Below are 12,557 nucleotides of genomic sequence, written 5' to 3'. Positions count from 1 at the left end.
ATTCCTGTTCAAGTGTTTGTTTAATTGCTTTCAAATCTTTTGAGTATATATCTAGGAGTGGAATCGCCGGGTCACGTGGAAATTCCATTTTTAACTTTTCTGAGGAACCAGGGTCAAGTTTTTGTTTTGTTTTTAAGAATAACAGAAGATACCTGACAAGTTAATGAGTAGAATGGAAATCCACTGGAAAGCGGAGGCTGAAGACACTAGAGAAGGGAGGTCTTCTCTGGAGCAGGGATCTCGGGGCAGGTGGGGCTGAGCAAGAGCAAGGGGAGGCTGGACTCAGGGCGGTGCTGGGACGTTCACCCTCTGAGACTGGAAGGGAGTGAGGAGGAATGTGCAGAGTGAAGCCTTGAGAGGTGGGTAGCAGGAAGTGGAGAAGGTTTACACCTGGCAGTCTCGATTTTCTTGCTGAAGAGGTGGAGTCCACCGAAAGTGAGTGAGTGAGGTTGAGCAGATGGGAAACAGCAGGCGCTTTGGAGGCAGGCAGCCATAGACTTGACCCTTGATCTGCTGCTCACCCCTGCTGGCTGCCACCTGCCACTTAGTGGCCTTGAACCTCAGGTTCTTCTTCTGCAAATGGAGATAATGTCCCTTCCTGCTGGGGATTCATAGAAACGGTGTGTAAAGTGCCCAGAATGCTAGGGGCTCTCCACAGGGCCGCTCTCCCAGTAAATAGAGAAGACCTGAAACATACTCTGAGAGGGAGGGTAGAAGAACCTGACAGGGAATAAATAAAAGCCTCACTGAGCATCCGCGAAAAGACTTACCCGCTAGCTGGGAAGGCAGGGTATGACACACGGACCGTCACCTACAGCGGATGCAGCTCCGGGTGCCGGGAAGAGGGCGGTGCCCTTGTTGTCAAGGAGAGGACAGGAGAGGACAGGAGGGCTGAGCAGCAGCGGAGGAGGGAGTCTTGACAACCAGGAAGATGGGTGTGGAGTTTATTTTGTCAAGGGGCGTGCAGGAGGGAAGGCTCTTCCCACGACAATACAACTTCCAATTGAGCAAGAACAACGACAGAAGTGAAGGCACCTAAGGAAGCTCAGGTGGGGAGTTGCACCTGTGTGTCTGCTTATGTCCTGTCTGCAGCCCTGTATCCCCAGCGGTGACTCCTTGGTGGCTGCCAGAGGCAGAGGAAACCATCGTGAAAGAACACATTCTGGGTATTGTTGAAGGGTCAACAGAGACCACCTGGAGAACCAAAAAAGAGACCAAAAACAGCCTGGTCCTGAGCAGGTCTAGGCCTCAGTTTCCTTGTCTGAACAACAGGGAGCTCCCTCTGCTCATGGTGATTTGGATGACCCCGATTATGACAAGACACAGATGGCACAGGGCGCCACTGCCTGTTGGACACCCCAACCCACACCGCAGCCCCGGCCTTCGCCCCAGACACCGCTCTGACCCCGCCTCCCCCAGCTGTCGGTAATGGACAAAGCCAGGTTTCCTGCCCCCTCCCCTCCCCTCCCTCAGAGTGCGCACTGGAGAAAGAGCAGGTGTTGACCATTGGTCTAATAAAAGCTTTACAGCCCCTTTCAAGTGACACGTTTCAAGTTTACTAGAGTCCTTCTGCAGACATGATCAAGCGGAGGGGTGATGTCCTGTGGGATGGTAGGGAAGAGCCACGGAGCACAGGCTGACCTGTAACGTGCCCCACCTCTGGCTCCTGTCCAGCGTAAAGGACAAGGCAGGAGCAGAGGAGGGACCTGTTTTTATAGCACTTAGATGGCTCTCCGAGGCATTATTATGTCATTTGTTCCTGTCAACGGCTCCGAAAGGTCAGCCGGGTCGAGCTGCGCGGCTGGCTCAGTGTGTGACGCAGCAGGGAAGAGCGGCGGTGTGTGGAAGACAGACGGACGGCTGGGCCCAGTCGCGGCCTCGCCCCTCACTAACTACTCCTCTTGGGCCGGCTCTCCGTGCCCCAGTTATCTGGACAAGGAGAGTGATGACAATAATAGCGAGTACCTCAAGGGGCTATTGTATTAAACATCAGTACATTCTAACAGCGATTCATGTCACCACGACGATTCTCCTCGCCCGAGGGCGCATCGTGGTGGTGCTGCTGGCTGGGTCCCAGTAAGACGGGAGGTACACTCTGGCCGTCTGCTCAGCCCACCCACTCCCCGCAATACTCCCCTTTTGTCCAGCAGCCCGGCTGGACTCGTGGATTGACCCAGGGGCAGCTGCATGGCCCAGACCGGCCAGTCAGATCCTGTTCTGGGAACGCGGTGGTGCTGGAAGTCCTTCTGGTCAGCCTGGGCGGCCCTTAAATCGAGGGCTTGGGAACCGCGAGGCAGAAATGGGTGCACAAAAGCAGAGAGGAAAATAAAGCCCAGGAAGACACACAAAGAGGTCATGATGTGGCAAGAGAGGCGGAGAGGCAGCGTTTGCTCGTCCGCACAGGATGGCGCCAACCAAATCCTGCCTTTCGGTGCCGGGTTGTCCCGCGTGGCACCTTGGGCAGGCGTGGCCTGCAGTTCCACGAGTTATCCTTGCAATCCTGACTCCGAGTTTCACTAGATTTAGGATTTAGAATACTTATTTATCTCCTTTAAGCCTCACTTTTTCATGTGTAACCTGAAAAAAATAAAAACAATCTTATTGGGCTGCCGTGAGGGTCGAGTGCAGCGGCGTGCTGGGAATGTGCTCAGCAACCAACTCGGGGGACAGCTTATTCCTGATCCCTGGTGTTCGGTAATTTCCGTGGTAAAAATGCTCCCACCGCAGCTGATTTGAAGATACAAGGTAACATCTTGGAAGGTGGAATTAGAAAGAGATGTGCACCCTCCTGTAGCGTTTCCACCGCACAGATACAATAGACATGATTTGAGTCCAGATAATAGTTACGGGTAGTAAAATAATTAGGAACTGATGAGTGTTGAGTTTTTATTATGTTTGTCTCTAATGTAGTGTGTGTAATTACGAGTTTACATGATTCCATTTTTAATAATTGCTGTGTTTAGTAACTGGCTTGCAAAATTCTTGGAAATTAAACAACGGGCCCTTAGAAAGGCCGTCTGAGCTGGTCCCACACCCTGCTGGTGAGCCGGAGCTCACACCAGCCTTACAGGGAGCCTGGCATATATAAAGTGCTCAGTAAATGGTAGTCTATGTGATTCCTGTCCCTTATTTCTGTTACACAATTTATGCTTGCAGCAGGAAAAATGAACACATTTCATAGCACCTTTTATGAATTTAGGGTCACTTTGTTTAATTGAGGAACATAGACTTGAGGTTTATGCAATGTGATTTGCTTACAAAATTCAAAACGGAGACCAGGGAAAGAACTGAAAAATTGGGGTGAAAAGTGTATGAAAGTTGGCATTCAGCCTGGCGTTGCAGAAGGTTGGGGGCAGCTCCCCACTGGGGGCTGCAGGAATCAGAGGAGGCGTGCCCGGTGGGGTCGGGAGGGGAGCGTTGCTGCGGTGGGGTCAGAAGCAAAAACTAGGGTTCTTTATGGTCCTGCAGACCACAGAAAGAGCGCACAAGAAATAAATAGGAACCGGGGTGAGGTCTGGAGGGCAGCAATATTCTGTTCACTGAGCACACACATGCACACATGTGTGCACACAGAGGGACATTCCTTATTTTACAAAAATACCCACCTGTCGCTATCTGGCATGCTCTAGGCAGGGAAAAGAGGAACATACACACATTGTGTAGTTGAAGAATTAATAAAAGGACTATTTACAAAGGTGTGGGCAGGGTTAGGAAAAGCAACCAATGACGAAGTGCCTGCAGCTAGAAACAGCCATGGATCTACCTGTGCCCTAGAGTGAGGCCAAATCAGTTGAGAGAGCTTCTTGGAGAGGGTGGCCTCTTAGGATCTGTGGGGCTGCAGCCAACCCCTGCCCCACCAGAGGACCTTACCCTGCCAGGGAGGGAGAAAGGGGATCCTTCTGGACTTTCTGGCAGTGCTTCCCATTGGTCAGATGCAATCAGAAGCCATAGGGCAAGCGTTTGCTGTTCACCCCACAGATGAGCCTCCAGGACCCAGAGCTGAGCCAAGAGAAATGGAGAGCGGATCTGGAGGTGCCAGTGGAGGCCATCCATTCCAGGACATAGATCAAACATGTTAGGATGGATGTTAATGGGGGCAGGGTGGGGACTTGAAGTGTAACAGAACGTACTAAAACAAGAAGCTGTTTGCCTGATGTTGGGAATAATCAAGTCTTGAATGGAGGAGTGTAATTAACTCAACTCTCAGCACCTGAGGTCTAACAGAGACAGCAAATAGTATAATATTTGCTGGAAAATCAGCAACCGCGCCAAAGAAGTCATGGGAAAAGCAACCACACCAAAGGAACCTTTAGAAAACACCCTTTTCCCTTTGTACTGTTAGTGTTGTGAACTCAGGGCGGGAGAGAGAATGGGCTTCTTGTGTGAAGCCATGGGCTGGTCCCAGGAAGGGGGTCAGGGCAAGTGCTGTGTGGGGAAAAACAAAAGCAGAAATGTGCGTGTGGGCCGTAGAATGGGTCCCAAGAGTATTTTTTAAAGTCTGTGTTTATCAAGAAGAAAAAGAAGACATATAATCAATTAGGAAAGGATGATATTTTTCTTAGAAAAAAAGAATATATATATACATGCAATGAAAACTATCTGGCAGGAAGTACACCGAAATGTGAATGGGGGTTGTCTTTGGGTGTGGGTTTTGGGTAGTTTTGATTTATTTTATTTGTTTTCCTATATTGTCTACGTTTAATAAAGTGAACCTGAATTACTGCGCAATGAGAAAGGAGCTCAGGAAGAAGCCTAACATTAACAGCTGAGGAGCACTTTGATGGACGGCTTCCGAAGTGTGTGTTTTTCCTCCCTGCTCACTCTCCCCTCCCTCCTCTGCCTCCAGGCTGGGCACGTGACTGACCTGCCCAGGAAATGGACTGATTCAGTCGTTTTGCAGCGGAAAGGCCCGGAGATGACCTGGGCCTGGCTGAAAACAAGAAGGTTATCAAAAGTGGTTCAACGTGACCACCCCTGGGGAACATTCTTTACCTTTTCTACCAAGAAGCCGAGTGAGGATCATAAAGTCATCTTTCTTGGAATTCGATACCTGGAACTTCTAGGACTGTTGCAAGAAATGACCACAAACTAGGAGGCTTACCTCAGTGAGAACCGACTGTCTCACAGTTTGAGTGGCAGGAAGTCAGGAATCGAGGTGCTGTCCGGGGCGGTTTATTCCAGAGGCCATAAGGGAGTCTCCTCAGTGCTTTTCCTCTTGCTCCTGGTGGTGGGGGGCAAGTCTGGGCACCTCTTGGCTTGTCACTGTGTCACTTCAATCCCCCTGCCTCTGTGTCACATGGCTTTCTTCCTGTGTGTCTGTGTGTCCTCAAGCCTCCCTCTCCCTTTAAGGACTCCAGTCATTGGATTTAGGGACCACCCTAGACCAGTATAACCTAACTCGACTCCGTTACATCTGCAAAGCCCGCATTTTTAAATAAGGTGACACTGACAGGTGCCTAGGATTAGGGCTTCGATATAACCTTTAGGGGGCACAGTTCAACCAAACCCATCATGGTACCATTTGCCAAAAATGTATAATTTGCCTTAATAGGCAAATTATGAAATCATTGTGATTGTTTTAAAGCTTCTTATTGGAGTATAACATAATATAGGGAACTATAAAAATTCTGTGTTCAGCTACAGGGATTGTCACAAAGTGACACACCCATGTGATCAGCACCCAGCCCAAAGAGCAGAACATGACCTTTCCAGAGTTGAGACCTGAAAGAACAGTAAGAATCCAGGTGTGTGGGACATGGTTTCAGGCAGGAGGAGGAGCCAGGCAAAGGCCCTGGGGCACTTTGGCTGGAGGGCAGCGGGGAAGCCAGGGTGAGTGTTGTAGATGAGGAAGTCAGTGAGGAAGGAATGAGTGAAATCATGAAAAACCTGGTAGGTCACTCTGAGAAGTTTGAATCTCATAAAAGCAATGGAAGCCAGTGGAGGGTTTTAAGCAGTAGACTGACATGATCTCATTGCTTCTTTTAAAAGGTCTGACTGCCCCATGAGTGAATAGGAAGCAAGACCAGAGATAAGAGCTAGGAGTCCGTTTCACTGGTCTCAGAGAGATAATGATGGTGGGACCAGGGTGGTAGCAGTAGAGATGGAGAAAAGGGAGTGGATTCAAGACTGTGCAAGCTGCACCCCCAGGACTTACTGGTAGATCGGATATAGTTTATGAGGCGAGAGGAGTCAAGCATGACCTGAGTCACTGGGTGAGCAATGGTGTCACTAACCATGAGAGGCAAGACCGGAGGAACCGGGCTGGGGGGAAAGTGGAGGGCTTGTTTTACGCATGCTAACTTTATAGTGAACTCTAACATGACTGTTACATTCACTGTTACATGACATTCAAGAGGAGATATCAGTGAGCTAACTGGATACCCGAGCTTTGAACTTGGGGGAGAGATCAGGGCTGAAGATAAGCACTTAGAACTATCAGCACGTGGTTAGCATTTGTAGCCATTGGACCACAAGGGAATGAAAGGAAAGAGTGGCCATGGCAGGAAAAGGGAGCTGACCCGAGTCCAGGGCGCTTCAACGTTTACAAACAGATCAACAGAAAAGCATAGAAGACTGAAAAGAAGCTTGGCTTTCTGTGAAGGAAAAACTCAGAGTTTGTTGTTACATAAGCCTAAAAAGAAAGCAAGGAGGAGTTGGCCGTGTCAATTGCTTTTGAGAACTTGAGTCCAATGACAATGAAGAATTGACCCTTGAATTTGGCAACCTGAGGTTGTTGGCATGTTGGTGAGAGCAGGGTTTTTTGAGAGGTTTGGGGTTGGGGTAGCAGCGATGTCTCAGGGGAGTGGAAGCCAGGTGAGAGTGTGTTGGAGAGAGACTGGGGGCAGGGAATGAGGGATTCATCGCACACGCGTGTATATTACAATGTATTTCACACTAGGCTTTCTATGGCTGCCCCCTCTCTTCCCTGGGCCACTCACTGTGTCTAAGTTATCTCTGTGTTCCCAGAGCTTGGTGCTGCATACCCGACACAAAGTAGATATTCACTAAATGATTGAAATAATGCTTTTAGATAAAATCCTGGGTCCAGCTTCCAGACCACCCAGGTGCTACATAAGTAGCCTTTGATCTCTTACTGTTTCATCCGTTAAGTGGGAAAATTACAAAATGGAGAGAACAAGGTCAGACTCCTGGGATTATCGTGAAGATGGAATTAAATACCGAATGTGAACCTGTGGTGCTTTAGAAACTGGCTCACACCAACCAAACGTGAGTTCAGGTTATTGTGAGCCGATGACAGAATCCACCAGACTCCAGCTCTCTGAGGCACCTGGCACATGGTCCCCCGAAATTTCACTTGAAAAATCAGTTCAAGTTGGCTTCCGTACAGACACTTCCTCATGAACTGAAAGTCAGCCAAAAGACACAGAATAAAGAGATGCAGTCGTTGTTAGCAAATCACACAACAGGGCGGTGTTTACCAGAGACGCTGGTTTTAGGATCAACCTTTTCGAAGGACGTCTTTATGCATCAGTTGGGAAGTCCTACCAGGCAGCATTTCAATAGTATTTCCAGGGGAGACGAAATGGAAGGGATTTGCCAACACCCAGGAGAAGCAAGAATTTACAAAGGAACTTAGAGGGCTGAAGTCTATTAAGTGGATTTCCCCTGTAGGCAAAGGGAATGGTGCCCGGTCACGGGGCTGCCCAGATGTGGTGTTTGGGGAAATGGTGGCCTCTCCCTTTGCACTCTCTGGGTGAGTCTCAGCTCCATGTTCATCAACACCATCACCAGAGCAGCGCCCATGTGTTGAATCCAGGTGTTGGGTTGGCCAAAACGTTTGTTTAGTTTTTCTCCCTAACATAAAAGAGATTTTCATTTTCACCAATAACGTTATTGATTTGGATATTTTGAGTATGTCGGCTATCTCCTACAAAGGAGGTAGAAGCCAGAGGTGCTGCTAAATATCTTTCAGTGCATAAGACAGCCCCACAGCAAAGAATCATTTGGCTAAAATGTCAGTGGTACCAAGAAATTTTACAAACCACTTTTGACACATTTGATTAGTCTCCATACACTGCACAAATCTTTTTTTGTGATTGAGTTGTGTTTTTACCTTTGTGTGTTTACCTTGAAATAATAAAGCACGATACTTTGCAAATGTTGCATATTTTCTTCCACATTCAGTATTACAATGACTGCACAAAATTTCAGCAATTTTGATATTCTTTTTTCGATGCATGCTGATGTGACAGCTGTCACAACACAATCTCACAAAATTGTTTCAAATGAAGTTAAAGACAACTAAGCACTACCAGACCCATTGTGCAGGAAAAAACGCGATGGAATTTTTGACCAACCCATTGCTCCTGGGCTTGATGCTCTATGGACATTATTGCCTTGTTTGCTCTTCACCACAGCTGCACGATGTTGGGTCAAAGGTCATTCCCTCTTTGCAAAACCAGAAAACAGAGTCTCAGAAGAGTTGTCTTGCCCACGTTCCCAAGCCAGTAAGGCAGAGTAAGGATTTCAGTTCAGGCCTTTGTGTTCCAAAGTCAGAGCTGGAAACTCCTTGTCCACCCCACCTCTCAGGGAGACATTGTTGGGTGCTTCAAGGTGGCAGGGGCACGTATGTGGAGGCAATCTTCGGTTACGGCAGCAGCTGCAAAAATGACTTGAGTCTGAGATTTGACTGACTCTGCTCAGGGGGGTGGTGATTCTGAGTCCTCTCACCACACATACACACATGCTCATGTGCACACACTCATTCACACATATTCACGCTCGCACAGTCTAACACATGTGCACGCACAAGCACGCATACACCTCATCATCTAAGATCTGAATGAAGAGCTGGCCTCACGTGACTCAGCCTCCTCTGGGCTACAGCTTGAGCTTGCACATCCTTTCCTCCCCACAAGCCCCCAATAGTCCTATTTCCCAAAGAAGTCTCCCAACTGAAGACTTTGTCATTACCCAGTTTGAGCATTTGATTGGGCGGGATATCCCTATCATGTGTACAGCCCTCTTGGGCCATCTGCTGAGAGAAAGTCTGTGGGGGAAGTTGGCACCCAGAGCTTTCGGGCTCTTTCCCCCACACAGAATAATGGAACCAACACATTCTGGGGAGCCAGACGGGTCTGGGTTCAAATGTTGCCTCTGTCACTCAGAACCACCTGGCTTTGGGCACTGATGAAAGGACTAAAATAACTGGGTATTTACTAGGTGCCAGACTCTGTTCTAGGCATTTTCAATTAATGTTCTTATGAAATTGCCAATTATTCAATAGATTTTATTATTATCTTCCATATTTTACAACTGAAGCAACCAAAGCATGAAAAGGTCAAGAGGCTTGCTAAGGTCCCATGGCTGGTGATGAAGTAGAGGAACCAGAATCTGGGCACAGGCTATGAGGATCTCAACCACAGCGCAACCCTGCCCCACTCACTATGTCTCTCTGAGCCCTGGTCCAGGCGTCCAGCAAGTGGAGGTACAGATACAGTCTCTGTAGGGGCGAGAGCAGGGCTGGACTCAGAACACCATCTGGGAGGATAACCGATTTTGCTTCATTCCCCTTTGTCACCCTTCATGGAAGTCATCTTTTAATATGCAAATCTGATGGAGCTGTGGGCCCAGCTCATCACATGTTTGTAGAAATCAGTGAGTCTTGAGGGTTGTGTTCTTCCTTCACCAAAAGATGAAGGAGAACATCAGGCTAAGAAGGCGTTTCCATTTCCTGTGACTGTCATAACAAAGTACCACAAGCTGGGCAACTTAAAACAACAGGAAACTATTCTCTCTGGAGAACAGTTCTGGAGGCCAGGAGACCAAAATCAAGGAGAGGAGTTGGCAGGGGTATACTCTCCTGGAAGCCTCTAAGGAAGAATCCTTCCTGCCTCCTCCAGGGAATTTGTTGCCATCCACCCTTGGCATTCCTGGGCTTTGGCACATAACTCCAATCTCTGCTTCTGTCTTCACGTGGCTGTCTTCCCACTGTGTGTCTGTGTTGAAATCTCCTCATTCTTATGAGAACACCAGTCATTGGATTAGAGTCCACTCCAATCCAGTTAAACTTCTCCTTAAGTACATCTGCAAAGATTCTATTTCCAAATAAGGTCACATGAGGTTCTGACATTTCGGGTGAATGGGAATTTTGTTTCTCTTGGAAATGCTATTAAAATTATGCCTGGTAGAATCTCCCAAATTTCAATCCAAGAAATTTGGAAGATTTCATCCAAGACGTGTAGAAGGAAAAGGTGACAGCAGAGCAAGGAAGCAGGTGATGGCAGGAGGGGATCATCCAGTTTCCCTGCCCCTGTGCCTGTTAACATTTCAGTTTTGTACTCACTTCACCCTTCTGAGTGTCCATCTTTCCATCCATAAAATGATAGGGTTGATCTTTAAGGCCACATCCACTTCTAATGTCTCCCATTTCCTAGGGGAGGAAGCAAGCAGGGTTGGGGGGCATGAAGGGCCACAGTCGTCTTGGAAGACAATGTTCCAAGAAAGTCCCTTAGTGACAGGTCTCCCATTCTCAATGAGTCTGCAATCAACAAGCAGCCCTTCCAGCTCCACGCCAGTACTTCCAGTGGCCACATCTGACTGGCATTGGGTGGGAACTCTAGTTCTTGGTCCAGATGAGACCATAGCTGATGGTCTCGTAGAAATAAGCCAGGAGAAGATCCTAAAGGAATAGTTAGAATCACGAAGAGATTGAGACTTACCCTGATGTGGAAGGACAAGAATGAGCAGCATAAGTGATCTTGGTTGAGAAGGGTATGAGGGTACAACTGGAAGATTCCAAACATACTAAATGCTCACACCTCCCCCCCCCCCCAAACAAGAGCTTTTAGATGTGCGATATGACGGGGTAGCCTGAGAAGGTCAGCTGTCTGGGAAAGTGGTAGGCACTGTACTAGGAGCTTATATTATCTCATTCAATCTTCAAAACAAATAATTACAAGGTAAGTGCTAGTTTCCTTACGTACGTGCATATGCATTAAATGTGAAATCTGTGAGGACCAAGCAAAACACATCGAGGGACTTCAATGTTGTGATTTTCAGCATTCACACGCACGCATGAATGCACCAAAGACTGGAAAGAAATAAGATAGTTGTTAGCATCATTTCAACCATTTTCATTTTATTTTCTTTACACCTCTTTTATTTTCTTGGTTCTCTCTGTGTATTTCTTCTCATATTCAGAAAGCTTTGACCTGTTCTCATAGTATTTCTATATAATTAGTAATTCTTCCACATTTAGTTGTGGAGACAGAGGTTCTAGAATGACCACTGAGGGTCGCACCACTAGCAAATAGCAGAGCCAGGGTTCAGACTCGGCCTGGTCTGACTCCCAGCCCTGGACAGCGTCAGGGGTGGGTGGGAAGGCTTGGTTTGGGCTCAGGCTCTGGCTTTGTTTCGGGCCCTGGGCCCCATCCTGCCCACCCCGAGGGCACTTGTGTTTGCAGGCCTCCTCGCCTCTGGTCTCTGGCTGGTGAGACTCATCTTCCCTCCCCACTCAGTGTGAGGACAGTCAGCTACTTGTCCCAGAGCCAAGGACAGGCCAGCAAGGGCTCAGACTCATTTTACTTCCTGAGCAGACAAGTGGCTTTGGACTGTGGAGACCAGTCATTCTAGGGGGATGAATTTAGCTGCCCTCCCTAGTCGGCAGTGGGAAGAAGGGCAGGGTCCTGTCAGCCCAAGGATGCAGGCCTACCTCCAAAAGGGCTTTTGTCTGAGGCTGGGCCCCAGTTCAGAGTAACATCTTTCTGTGGAGGCTGCCAGGCCATCGCTGAGTGGGGTACCTGTGGGGCAGGGAGGGAGACAGAGTGAGAGGCCCATCTTTCTTCTAGGAAAGGAGAAGCGCTGGTGGGTGGCTGCAGAATCTTCTGTGTGGGGGCCCTCGGGGGTCCTACGGCCAGCCAGGTGCTTCAGGCTTGAGAAGAGAAACCAAGGCCAGGACTCCCATCCTGAGATGTGGATGCTTAAGCTTTTGCTATCTATGTCTGATTAAAATCCCAGCAAGAGAAAAGACATCTTCTCCTTCTTTGATTGGTTTCTTCTGGAAATCTTGAGTTGCCAGACCCCACTAGTGGGAAGAGGGGTCCTATATGAGAAGGCTCCTGTGGGGACTCCCACTCAGTGCATCCCCACATGTAGTGGGTGCTGTGGGTGCCCTGCCCAATCTCCTTCGCAAGGTGGAGGCAGCCACCATTCCCCACGTGCTCCGAGTGTTGGCTGCTAATGCTCACAGCTGCCCTCTTTTGTGGAGAACAGCCCTCGGCCACCAGGAACCCTCTAACCTGGGAGGTTCCTCTGCCCCTCACCCCAGTCCCTTTGGGGCCAAGGTGACACCGTGTCTGTGGAGCAGTTCCTGCACCAGAGCCCCCCAGGGAGTCAGGCTGAAGCTAGACTTTTCTCCCAGCTTAGGTTCTCTCTTGGGTCCTCCAACAGTCAAACCAACTGGCTCTCTGGGGCTGTCATGCTGGCTCCACTGGCTTCAAATATTGATGCTTCTGCATTATGTCACCCCCTTGATGGCGTCCCTGACGTGAGAACTGCCTCAAATGGAAGCTCAGCATGCTGGTCAGGCTTGGAAG

The 12,557-nt window shown here is 48.7% G+C and overlaps 1 long non-coding RNA gene across 1 annotated transcript; it reads right to left on the bottom strand.

Annotated features, from left to right (window-relative positions):
* Window positions 1-5,118: 5,118 nt before the first annotated feature.
* LOC119064642 (uncharacterized) lies at window positions 5,119-11,740 on the bottom strand. The gene is made up of 3 exons (XR_005085450.2): window positions 11,675-11,740; window positions 10,947-11,053; window positions 5,119-5,221 (listed from the first exon to the last, which is right to left on the bottom strand). It is a non-coding gene; the product is annotated as an uncharacterized LOC119064642 (long non-coding RNA).
* Window positions 11,741-12,557: the final 817 nt, after the last annotated feature.

Source organism: Artibeus jamaicensis, unplaced genomic scaffold (genome assembly GCF_021234435.1).
Source record: "Artibeus jamaicensis isolate MK-2021 breed Jamaican fruit bat unplaced genomic scaffold, CSHL_Jam_final scaffold_916, whole genome shotgun sequence".
NCBI lineage: Eukaryota > Metazoa > Chordata > Mammalia > Chiroptera > Phyllostomidae > Artibeus > Artibeus jamaicensis.
This window is presented reverse-complemented; position numbering and strand designations above follow the sequence as displayed.